The following is a 13,656-nucleotide window of genomic DNA, read 5'->3' on the forward strand; positions in this document are numbered from 1 at the left end:
CCTCAAGGACCTTAAACATAATTTATCAACCCTACCCAATGCCATCTCTGCCCTCCTCCACTCTTTAATTTCCCACCAACTCCACAAATCCCATAACTTTCCCTCTGTACCTACCATTACTTCTGCTGCTTCCAATTTCAATGTTTCACTTACCCTTGCCCCTTACAATATAGGTCAACATTGCACATGTTATTTGTTAATGCCCACCTAGTTCTATTTTTCTCTACAATCCAGAGCTTGCAGTCATGGATTTATAATGTGAGAAGCAAAATTACAAGGTTCCGAATACAACCCTTCCTTTTTGATGCTCTCTACTGGAGCACATAAACCCACGGGCTCCAGGGGGAAAAGGGAGAGTAGGCTATCAGAATTAGCAGCATCGGAGGAGCCACTAGATTGGTGTGCCTCAGACTCCCCAAAGAAAATCAGATGTTCAGGATTGAAGCCGGGTGAATGATGCCCTTGACACAACCCGAAGGACCTTATCCCTATATTAAACCATTGGCAAGGTTTTCAAGGAAAAACATATATGGCAATAAAAGACAATGCATGGAGAAAGCATGATGGTCTCAGGCCGTTACCAAAAAGGCAGGACTGTAGCCTTTACACATTATAAGAAAGGGCACACAGATACAACTGCAGTATTTTGTGCTAGTTAGGATGAAGCAGTAGTATATATAGGTTGTGGGGAAGGTTTTCTTTATTTTTAAGGGCATGTTTGGTCATCTGTTTCTTGATCAGGGAGTCCTCTTTTTTTAAAGGATGTAATATGCAAACGTCATGCAATGGAAAGGAGACTACTTTAGCTAAGCCAAACATTGTGGGGTATGCAACTATTCAGCAACTGTAGGTCTCCATGCATCACAAGAAACTTTTTCTCCCTGCGTCTCTATTGGCAGTCTCATTACTGTGAAAAATCAGTACCATCAAAAGGGATGTACTCGCTGAAAAGGGTGGCATTTCAAGGTCCCAGAAGTACCCATTATGTGAGTTCCTTTGCTTTCCACCCAAGTTGAATCTGTATTTTGCTATGAAGGCTTACTGTCAGACTGGAGCAAGAAGTACACTTAGGAGATTTCATCATCATCATCAAACAACTTTATTCAGCCTGAAAGGCCATCAAAGTGCATCCTAAAAAGCAGTTCTAATACATGATTACAAAAAGACACCTCAAAGAAAAAAGCAACAAGACCGTGCAGGAAACCGGGCCCAGCTTGAATGCCCCTGAACAGATCTTTTGGCCAATGATCAGGAACCATCCTCCTCTTCCCTCTGGTAACTCCTGTATCGCTTTGGGCCGAGGGCTGTCAAATTTACCCCTGAAAGTGGACTAGAACCAGAGAGGACTCCTGCGGGGCACACAGGGGCAGATAGGGGAGGTGCACTGACTGTGATGCCACTTTTCCCTGCCCGCCGGTGGCCGTTGCATTTGTTCAAAACATCCCTTGCCAAATGGGCATCTGCAAAAACCAGTTGGACAATATCCAATTCGGCTGGAAAACTGGACAGTCTAGAGCACTCCAACAGGGAACCCCTGGACACAAACCCACACTCCCCCACCGCCCGCACCCAATGTAGACATTTATTCCGCAGGGAATCCCTTGTTTCTCTTGAACCAGACGAAAGTTTTGGGACACCATGGAGAAGGACCGTAGAACTATTACAGCCTTCAGAAGTGTGATGCCCCGACCAAGGCCTCCCCTGACCACGTGTTAGGGCACCAGCCCACCACCCCACGGGGCGCACGTTTCCCTGGGCTCTCCCTAAGGAGTTCTGCAAAGGTGGGGGCTTAGCCCTTGAGACTTGGTCGGTGGTCTCCCTCCGTAAGGGTAGCAATGATGGGAGACCTAACTCTGGTCGACTCCTCATGGATGGGAGAGTCTTGACCATGGGAGCTGGGGACGGGCAGGGGATCGGGGGATGAATCCCTTTGTCAAAGACAAGATTTGGCCCCCCTATGCCAACCCCTGCTAATCTCTCTCCTTCCCTACCCGTGTCTTCCTCCCCCCTGTGCCCTTGCATCCCCTTAATCAAGACTAGTAAGAGGTTTTTAATCTCGGCCATCTCCGATAACAAAAGATGACAGGGGCAGCTTAGCAGAGTTGGAAAAACTGGGGGAGGTTGGGCTGGTAGACAGTGATCTCCTTTAAGGGGGGGGGGGTTTAGAAACCCAAAGAGGGCTAAGATGAAGGAAGGAACTAGCCCCCGAAGGAACATCAGACGCAGGCTTACTCCCGGTTCTAGACGAGAGGCTGGACTTCTCTCCCCCACGCAAGCCATCCAACCCCATGGCCCCAGAAACCAAAGACATGAGCACCGGAGGAGCAGGGGAGTGGACTTCAGCTTCAGGGAGAGCCTGTGGTGATAGTGGGGCTGTGACGTCATGGTTTAGACCAGAAGGTGGATGGATAGGGTCCAGCGGCAAAAACGGAGACAGAGGTGGAGCCAAAAAAGGGGCCAACGACACATGCCCTCCCGTCAGTTTCGAAATTCCCATTGAGATCCTCTCACAGCCATTAGCCAAGGTAGCCAGAAGTCTGGCTGTGGCAACACAGTCAAGACACCCTCCAGGGGTTAGCAGTTTGACAGGGGTCCCAGGTTCCTCCAGAAAGGTGCTTGCAGAGCCGGTCGTGGGGAGAGGAAGTGAAACAGGACCACGGGAGCTCCCATAAGGCCATGGTGGGGGTCTATCTGCGGGCTGGAGGAGCAGGGTAGCTTAGGCATAAACTCCCCTGGGTCCCATACTTTAGCACATGCAGTGGCTGAGGAAGATTGCACAGGTGCTCCATTCCCGCAAAAGTTCCCAGTACAAACTCCCTCCCCCTGCCTGGCTCCCAGTGCTTTATTCGATGTGCCTCCCCTCAGCCTTCTGCCCATAATAGGCTTCCGGTATACCAGTGGGGCTGGAGTGCCCTGAAGACTAGCTAAGAGGGAGGATTTGGAGAGGTAGAGGGGGGAGGAGATGGCTCCTCTTTCCGTGGCTACAATAACGACATCCCGGAGAGGGCCAACCATGATGCAGCCTGAGAAGAGAGGGGCTCCAGAGAAGGCTTAGGGTCTTACAGAACAGTTCCAGGTAGGGAGAAAGGGTCTCAACACTCGAAGGTGGGACTGATGGGCTGTTGGGTTGCTGCGCCGGACCTTGAGCACATGGAGGAGAGTGGTTGAGGCCCAGCCCCCACACTGAACGCTGTAGGCTTTTTGCCCTCCCCATAATAGTTGCCTCAGCCTCACCTCAATGTCCGGGTCACACTCCAAGGTCCAGGGCCACGCCCACAAGTCCGCAAACACCCCCACGGGACGCCAACACCCCGCGCCCTTGTCCCGCGGGCTTCACCCTCTGCAGCAGGAGCTGAAAAAGGCCAAAGGGGGAGTGGCCAAAGTCTGTGGCAGGTAAAGGAGGCCCTCCTGGGCCAAAACACAACAGCAAGAGTTGCAGGAGCAGGACCCAACACCCTGCGCCCTTGTCCCACGGGCTTCACCCTGTGGGCTGCAGCAGGAGCTGAAAAAGGCCAAAGGGGGCGTGGCCAAAGTCTGTGGCAGGTAAGGAGGCCCTCCTGGGCCAAAACACAACAGCAAGTGTTGCAGGAGCGGGACCCAACACCACGCACCCTTGTCCCTTAGGAGATTTCAAATGTGTTGGTGGGTGACACCTTTTTGTTTATTAACCTCTACACTTCTTTCCTTGTTCCAATAATTGGATCCTGCTTGTTAGTCTTCAAATACATTGCTTGAGGGATTGAAGTATGTACCAATGTCATATACAATTCCACCCATGTGCTTGGTTGTGTGCTCCTTTCCAAGAGTCTCTCAGGAGAGATGCTGCATTACCCCTAAAAAGAAACAGTCAATTAAAAAGCACAAAAAGACTGCAGGAGACAATTGCTTTTCTCTAGAATTGCTCCATTGGGTTATACGCGGCAACTCTGTAGCCTTGCGCTGTGTCTTCATCATGGAGCAGGCCGCTCTAATGGAGAATTGTGTGTCCACTGGGACCAGGACTCTGACTGGTTGGCATGCTATGACCACAGCTTGCCATTTTAACAGATGACTCAGACATTTGTCCAGTCTTTCTTCTTTCTTTCCCTCTCTAACTTTCTCTTTTTTTTAACCATTTTCCCACTCCAGGCAAACAAGGAAGAAAGCATGAAAGGGTAAAAGAAAGGAATAATGGGGATTTGGCTTGGAGCCATGGCAGTCGTAGTGGCTCTGTGAGAGCTCCCGGCTGGTGCCACGCATCCAAGGAGCATGCACCAGTGAAATCTCGAGGCACATTCTGTTCAACTCCCAGCTTCCTGGTACTCTGATGCTGGGAGTACCCCCAGTCTGCAGATCCGCGATGCAGGGTAAAAAAAAAAAAATAAAAAAAATAAAAAAAAGTCAGGCAGGAAAATGGCACTCGCAACCTCGCGCTAACTCGACCAGAGGCTCTGAGCACAGCTACGGTCCCGGGCCTCTATGGCAAGTACTGGCGGACTTGCCTCATTGCGTCACTGAGGGCGCTCTCTCTCACCCCCCGGCTGGAGCCTAGCAGACCGTCGGCTTCGCCCAACCGGCTACCTAGTCCCGGCGATCCGGACTACCTCAAGTCCAGCAGTCTGGCGACAGCCCTCGGCGGCGCAAGCCCCGAAGCCAACGGACACGCAGCGGGCCATATCACAACTGGCTCGAGGGTGTAACGGCACCCCCTACTTAACAACATTGCTCGGGGGGGGGCTTGGTCAGAGTCTCCGCGGGTCAGAGCGGGATTGGGAGACTGCTGGCCAAGTTCTGCCTCCCCCTACAGCGTCCGCCTTGCACCTTCGGTGCATATCAGCACCTGGATGGACCGGGGACAGCGCAACTGTGTTTCCGTCTTTCCTGCGGCCCGGAACACCATTGCAGGCTTTCTTTATCCCCGACCGGGGGCAGTGCGAAAACTAACGGCCTCCCAGACCCTATCACCGGCAGGCACCTGGACCTCCACAACCCAGCTCTCCGTGGCGAGACCCGCTCCTCCTCCCGCTCTCCTAGCACAGCTTGGGGGCCCCCTCTGCGCTCTTGGGACACTCGGATTATTCTCCATACCTCAGCCTGCCCTGGTGCGCTTACCTGCCACCTAGAAAGTCTGCTGGGCCCACCTTATGTCCTCCCGAGGTATTCCCTGACTCCCAGCACTCGTCTAGGGGCTTTCCCCTCGACACACCACCGCAGGTAAGTCGGCACATGCCGTGCGGTGCAAGCAGTCCCCTTGACAACCCTCAAAGTTGCTGACGGCCTGAGGGGCCTCACCACAGGGGACCCCTGCCCTCTCAAACGCTTTGCAACTGCGGGTAACCTGACATCTGCTGCTGCAGCCTTCCGCCCCTTGCTGCACTGTGACACTGCACCTGCAGTCCGAACCGGGGCCCGGCACCCACAAGGACCCGAGGTCAGAGCTGGGTGCTGTGAGGACTTCTGCAACACCGAGCTGGGAACGGTCTCAGCGATCGGCTCTGCACGCCCTGTCCCGACTCTCACGGAGCCTATACTAGAACTTAATCTCTGCAGGATAAGGGCCCCTGCAATACGACAAAAGTCTGAACAGCTGGCCCTGCGCCCACGTAAAACCAGTACAGGTGTACCTCGGCACTACACAGATACCAACTGCGCACAAAGTGAACTGAATTCTTCAAAGGGGCACATACCCCTTTCAGTAGTAGTCTCCCATATTCCTAAGGCTCAGGCAAAGAATCCGAACACAGGGTCAAGGTGACATACGAGCGAAGGCTGTGGCAGCCCCATCCCGCTCGCTCAAGATCCAGGTCGCCTACTTCGGCTGCTCCCCCCATGTGACTGGCCCCAGGTCCTTGCAACACAGAGGACCCCTGCTCCAGCTAAGTAAGACGCAAGGGACTTGTTCATAATGGCCAAACATCGGAAGACCACCAAACAGACAGACATTGCTGCGCTACTGTCAACACCAGCCACAGACAGAGCAAAGAGGGATGACCGCACCAAAGCTGCTGAAGCCATAACTATGGAAGCCCACATGGCCACATACCCTGGACTTCCATCGCAAGCGGTTACGAAATCTGATCTTCAAGAACTGCTATCAGCTATCACGAAAGAGTATCAGAGGGGAACAGAGGCGGTCATGAACAAGATCACTGTCCTGCACAGTCGGGGAGATGGAGGCGAGGACAACGGAAGTCGAACCAACCCTCTGTGAACACAGCTACGAGATCGATAGGGGCTCAGACAGACTCACCGAATTAGAAGCCAGATGCGAGGCCCTCGAGCTCAAGCAGGATGACGCTGAAAATCGCTCTCGGCCAAACAACATTTGCTTGAAAGGGATTCCCACAACAGTGCCTCATGCAGACCTGGAGTGATATGTCAATGACCTCTTTGGCTTTATCCCAACGCTACCTGATGAATCCCCCCTCGTGCTCGATAGAGTCCACAGAACGAGAACAAGATTGAGCACGTCCACCCTGCCCGATGTCCTCTCAAGAGCACACTACTTCAAGGTGAAAGAAGAAATAACGCGAGAAACTAGAAGCTCTCCCTGCACACTTTTCAGAGACGCTTCCATCTCCCTATATCAAGACCTTGCAGCCATCACGTTATCGAAAAGGAAGGCCCCGAGACCGGTCACGGAATGGCTCAAGGAAAAAGAAGATCCCCTGCCGTTGGGGTTATCCCTCATCCCTGACCTTCACCTGGGAAGGAAAGCCATGCCACATTCGTAACCTACAAGAAGCCGAGAAGCTGCTGAATCCGGAAGAGGAAGATGAGGACCCTGGCAGAGTCTCACCATCCAGTCAAACCGCCCCGCAAGATCTCAAACACTCCTGGACCCGAGTAGAGAGACGCTGAAGGATCAGAAGCCCTCCATCAAAAAGCAAGCGGAACAGCAAAGACTGAAAGGAAGGGGACCCAACCCCTCTGCCCGATGAACATGCCTAAAAGGCCCCTGGCCCGAGGCCGATCCCATAAGTATTGGACCTAGTAAACAACGCCCTAGCCACTGGATGCCCGTTCACTGGAAGACTATTGTCACCGACAAAGCAGAAAAGGCACTGTTGCCTCCGTATTAGCTGATTGCGTTGGCCCAGTCGGATGCCCTGTTGGTTGAAGGCTAGCCCTGATAACCTGGTTTTGTTTGAAAGGGGGGGGGTAGGCAGAATCGGGCAATACTAATAGGTGGTAAAATGATCAACTATCACACTGGCTCGCAACAAGCTGCTGGAGAAGGCTACCAAAGGAATTTACAAACAGAGTCTGCCCGGATGATTGACAACGCCGAGAAAATACCCATGATAACATGGAATGTCCAAGGGCTGAATCGCCAAGAAAGCACAAATCCGTTGAGCATCGACTTGCCCAGCTTGCAGCGGACATTGTGTGTTTGCAAGAGACACATCTGTGGCTGCCTGATGAGGTACGGATCAATTTCCAGCGTTATCCCACGCGGTTATTCGCACTTCTTCTGGCCCGAATAGGCGGAATCACCATATTACTCAGCCGCCTGGTACCCCTAACAAAAATTACAGTCAAACGTGATCCAGCGGGGAGATACCCATTACTCAAGGGACTGTTAGTCGAACTCCCAATCACTATCGCATTAATATACTGGCCAAATGAGGCTCAGGACTGTTTTCTACGCACTGTCCTCCTGACAATAACCGTCTTTAGCCGAGGGACGGCTGTTGATCGGAGGCGACTTCAATCTTACCCCAGACCCCAACGTGGACAAAACGCTGCCGCCCACTAAACGAGACTTCGCCGGAGATCTAGGGATGGCAGAGTTTCTAAGGGAAACCGGAACAATAGACATTTGTAATCACGAGCTCCACTGTTAGCTAGTCTCCACATTCTTTTCGCATGTCCATGGGGGCTTCACGAGAATCGATCTACTGCGGATGTCCAATGTGCTATTTCCATGCATTGAAGACATACATATCAGCCTGAGAGTAATTTCAGACCACGCTCCAGTAATAGCCCGCCTGCGAACGGATGGCCTACCGAGGCCCCCGCAGAGATCATGGAAATTGCAGGACTACATCTTGTCTGACGCAGCATCCAGCCGTGAAATATCAATCTCCCTTACAAACTAGTATGAGGGAAATGCAGCAAAGGGCACCTCGGAAGCCATGGTTTGGGACGCAATGAAGCCGGTGATTCGAGGTATAGCCATTAGCTGTACAGCGGAGCATAAACGCCGACACCAACTCCAGCTTTCCAAACCTGAGGAAGAGGTTGCGGAACGAGAGGCGAGTTTCCAAGAACATCAGACAAAGGCAGGGAGGGCCCTTAAAAAAGCAAAAGCGGATCGCACAGCCCGCGCCTTAGTGTACACGAAGCAATATTACTATCTAAACAGCAACAAGGCCAATTGACTGCTAGTACAGAAGCTCAAAAAGCTACACTCCAGGAATAACATTCTGATCCTCCAGGACCAGAGCGGCAAGCTTTGCTGCGTGGAAGCGGAAAAACTCTGGAAGTCATAACAGAATACCACAGGCATATTATGTCAGGTGCTCCGACAGATAAAGAAGTGCAAATCTGATACCTGCAATCCATTCAGAGGCCCCTCCCCCATCCCCAGCTGGACACCCCGGAACTCCCAATCTCAGTCGAGGAAGTGACCGAGATCATCCGCTCCCTGAAAAACTCGGCCCTGGGTCCCGACGGACTGACCGCCTGTTCTACAAAAAGTACGTCCACATCCTGGCTCCCACCTGGCAGTCCTATTCAACACTTTTCTCTCGACAAACCGCATCACCCTCTCAATGGAGGATTCTATCACAGTATTGATACTGAATCCAGGGAAGGACCCACCACTCTGCTCGTCGTACAGGCCCATCACGCTGATGAACATTGACGCCACAATATTCTCCAAGCTTCTGGCACACAGACTAGTGAAAATCTTCCAGGATCTGATCCACCTGGACCAGACGGGATTTATCCCAGACCGCAGCCCCTCCGATAACACCAGGCGCACCCTAGACGTCATTGAATCAGCGAATAGAATGGGTGAGCGCATGGCCGTGCTGTCACTTGTGCGCAAGGCCTTGTGCTGGCACACAAGGCCTTTGATATGCTGGACTGGGGTTACATAGGAGAAACCTTAAAGCACTATGGCTTTGGCCCGAAATTCCTGAAATGGACGCTTGCAAACTACCAACACCCTACCATAACACTCCAAATAAATGGTAGCAGAGCCCCCAGGATCGTGATAACCAGAGGCACTCGACAGGGCTGCCCAATATCTACACTTATATTTGCGCTTTCCATGGAGCCGTTTGCCTCTAGAATTCGCCAGTACCCATTAGTCTGCGGCCTCGAAGTTAAAGGTAAAACCTACAAAGCCCTTGGCGTTAACATCCCTAGAGACCTGGCGGCCTCCCTGGCAACTAGATTAACTAAATCCCACTTCAGCTACATCAGAATCCGAATCCCGAGCAGTATCGAACAGACATATAAGCTAAAACTCCAGGTTCTGTTCAAAGAACTCCAGACTGACCTAACCCGCTGGCCCAAACAGGAGGTGTCCTGGACGGGGAGAATCACGGCAGTAAAAATGAACCTAGTGCCCAGGCTGCTATACCACTGTCAGGCCCTCCCGATATCCATCCCCAAGAAGGACATGCACAAATTACGAGCAAACATATTGAAAATTGTTTGGGGAGGCAAAGAGCCTTGAATAGCCAAGAAGGTGATGCTTCGAAGTCCGGGAGCTGGTGGCCTGGGGGTCCCGGAGGTTGACAGGTACTGCCTCGTAGCCCAGCTTGCACCGGCCTTCATGTGGACTCTAGGCGTTAATCAACCGCGCTGGCTGAAATTTGAGGAAGACTGAAGCCGCTACCCGTTAGACTCACTCCCGCACATTGCCTGGCCCAGACACCCTCTGAACGCCGGACCCCTCACAGCATCCAGAAACACGTTAGAGAGTTGGACGAAGGTCGCCTGCCAATGAAACTGCAGGAACACAGTGGGTCCGCTATCCCCAATTTGGGAGAACCCCGACTTCACTCCAGGGACCACACCGAACAACTTCATCAGATAGAAGGCAGGTGGTCGGAGACGCATTTCGGACCTCTTCGAGAATAGTACCCTGCTCTTATTCAAAGAATGTAAAGCGAAGTTCGAAGTTCCGGAGGGGGAATGATTCCGTTAAACCCAGCTCAGACACTGGGTGTCCCACGACACAATAAAACCACATGGAAGTAGAGATCTGATGGTGCTAGAACGAACCCTGATGGTGCTCCCACCCACCGGGAACATTTCGACCCTAAACAGACTATTGGACAGAGGTGACCCCAATCTGAAGGAACCCTACATGTAGAGATGGGAACGAGACTTCGGCAGAGAGCTGGACATGGAAAATTGGAACTGCATCCAGACTAGAACCAACAGGAGCTCAAAATGCGTCACCAACAAAGAGGGGGCAATCAAAGTCTGCTACAGATAGGACCTGACGCGGGAGACCCTGCACAAAAGTAACCCCACCATCTCACCGCAATGCTGGAGAGGCTGCACTGACCCTGGAATGCTGTTTCACCTCCTGTGGGCATGCCCGAAAATAGCTTAGTTCTGGAAAGAGGTGCTAGATCAGATCAAACAGATCACTGGCCTCTCAATCCTGTGGGACCCAGGAATAGTCCTACTGGGCGACGCGGGTGATGGCCAATTCCCAATGACGGGCCGTCTGGCGGATCTTTTCTCCCATCTGCTTACAGCTGCGAAAATTTCAATAGCCAGACTGTGGAAACACCCTGAGGGCCCAGCAATCCCCATGCGGTGGACAAAGTGTTGGGACATAGCTATTGCAGAGAAAATAACCGCTGTCCGCTTTGGGAATAGAAGTAAGTTCTACAGCATCTGGGCTCCCTTTCTGGACTACGCACAACAGTTCCTCCGGCATAGTAAGACAGCCACCATCCCTCCGCTGGATGGCGAAGGACGACTGAGGTTGGACATGCCCCAATGGAAAGCCCTTAGTTCTCTCGCTGCACAAGAACTGCTGGAACGTAATGAAAAAATGCTCTTACTAGTCATTAGCCTAATGCCTACCCCAGCAGCTGCCCCTAGTGTGTCTATCTATGAACTGAAGCTGCCCCAGTCCCAATATGCTACCGGAATGACCTCTACCCTGATCCCCCTAGGTTATGCTTTGATTTTTCTTTTACTTTCTTATATGTTTCTCAGTATTGCAATGTGTCTTGAACAATGCTTACAGCGTTTTTTGTTGTTTGTTGGTTAAAAATCTCAAAAAGTCTTGTTGGAAAAAAAAAGAAAGGAAAAACAAAAGGGATTATCGAAGAAAGGGATGGAAGAAAAAAGGGAAGAAAGGGCGATGGGAAAAATGGAAGAACGAGAATACAAATTAAGACAGTAGAAAGGGAGATGGAAAGAAAGGGAAATTTGGAATCCACATCTGCCTTGATGTCTGTTAATTATGGCTTAAATAGATCAAGGTGAAACTTTAGAACCGTTGCTAATTTTAATAGAAACCTAGAACATAAGCTAAAAATTGAGAATCAGAGATCAGTGAATGAGCTTTTTATTCTGCATAGCTTTTTGAATTTTGAAATTGATTTTGAAAAATCATTGAAAGTGAAGCCGACTTACAAAGCCAATCCTTGACTCCACTAAGCACATGTATGATCCTGTCGTTCACCAACGGAAAAAAGATCTGTGTAAAAAGATCTGCTTACTTAGTAACACTCTAACTCTAGTAACTGAAGTGAAAATTGCCAAATTAAAACAAGCCTATAAAAATTGGCTGAATATTTGATTTTTCAAAGGGATTCTGAAGCTATGTTGCGAATTGTGATCACTAAACAAGAGCAATTCTTTTGGTATTTGATAAACAACTTAGATATGCTGCAGGAAGTTATACATTAACTAACTTTTCCTGAATCTGAATGGAAAGACAATTTTGCAAACCTATACATGAGCCCTATTCCAAAGCTCCATCCCAATTCATTAGACCATGTTAGAGAGTAGTGGCAGCTCAACATTTTAGAGGAGGACGTGTTCGATACTTTTAAAGCATTAAAAACTACTTGACCTCCTAGACCTGATGGCCTATCCAATTTAACTTTAAAGGGTAATCCAGAACTATGGGCGCATGTATTGGAAAGCCTCCTTACCTCTATCATCCAAACTCACTTTACACCTATATCCTGGAAAACGTAAATAATTGTCCCAATTTATAAGAAAGGCAATAGACAACACCCAAGGAATTATCATCTTATTCACTAGCAAAACCTTTTTGACGTTCATTTTAAAATTGCTTTCTACATGGTCGGCTAAATTGGGAAATGACGATAAACATTCAGGAAGGGTATTTTAACTAGTCTAAATGTCTTTATTTTGGCCTCATTATCAGCCTCTAAGCTCCATTTATATTACCTTCATTGTCCTCTCAAAGTCATTTGATAGTAGAAACATGGATATGCTTTGGAAGAAGCTTCTTAATTGGGGCTTCCCAATGTATTTGATTCTTTTCAAATAATTATTTATTTTCCTACGCGGTTAGGTACTACTTCAATACCATAGCTAGTATATGCTGACAATTTGATTTTACTTGACAGAAACCCTACTGGTCTTCAGCGGAGTATCAGCATTGTCCAAGAGTACATAGAAAGCCTCAATATGGAACTCCATAGTCTGAAAACTGAAAAGGTGATGGTATTCAATTCTTCAAGCAATCAAAGGTCTCAAAGACGTTTTCATGGCATTTAAATGCTACTAAATTAGAAGTTACTACAAAATGGATATTTCTTGGATTCCACTTTTCGAGCACATATCGATGACCATGTTATACGTGCGTGGCTCAGGTGAAAAGAATAAACATGAACTATGGCAATTATTCCTTATTATAATGCATTCAATGTTAAAAGACCAAAATAGATCCTTGTGTTACCCATGGAGCAGAATTGTATCTATTTGATACTAGACTGAATTGGCTTAAAATGGGAGCAAAATGGTGACGGAACACAATTTGGAAGGCCAGAGTGTTTCAATTCCCTTCACTCTTTACATATTGGGCTTGATTTCTCTTAGGAGAATGGTAACTTGCAAGAAACATTCCTTATATCGAAAAAAAACTTTTTTGTTTCATATCTTTTTATTGACATTCATCGGATACAATCATATTTTTATAAAAACTCATGAACATTGAAATCAACAGCACCAGCAGTTCAGACCCCTCCCTCCTTGAATCCGACACACCACTATGTAACCCAACTGCAGAATCAGCCAGTGCGCCAGCTTTTCCACCTTGTACAACGTACTCATGATGCCTATGTGTATCCAGCCCCAAGACAATTTTAGTCCTACAGTTAGAGCGCCTGTAAACCACCATAGCCCAACCACTCGCTTCCATTCCATCTGCTTCCTCTTTTCCACCTGACCCCCCCCCCCCCAATAACCTCTTCAAGATGGCAACAGGTCTGGTGATTCAAGCACAGAATCGAGAAACTCATCCCAAACAGGATATATGCATTCACGTTCCATAGACACTGCCTGCGTAAACCAGATGTCCCTTTCGACTGTGGCCCACTTAATCATGTCTGTAATCAAACACCAAAATGACAAGGCCGTGGTCTGCTTCCACTGCATTGCTATCTATCTCTTCGCGAGTGTGATCCCTAGCAGTGCAAATCTCAACCACACTGCAGA

The 13,656-nt window shown here is 49.5% G+C and overlaps 1 protein-coding gene across 2 annotated transcripts in view; it reads right to left on the minus strand.

Moving 5' to 3' along the window:
• Nucleotides 1-13,656, minus strand: part of UGGT2 (UDP-glucose glycoprotein glucosyltransferase 2) — a 1,923,861-nt gene that overhangs the window by 213,001 nt on the left and 1,697,204 nt on the right. The window lies entirely within an intron of this gene.

The sequence above is a fragment of the Ambystoma mexicanum genome, chromosome 7q (assembly GCF_040938575.1).
Source record: "Ambystoma mexicanum isolate Mex_15411 chromosome 7q, UKY_AmexF1_1, whole genome shotgun sequence".
Lineage (NCBI taxonomy): Eukaryota > Metazoa > Chordata > Amphibia > Caudata > Ambystomatidae > Ambystoma > Ambystoma mexicanum.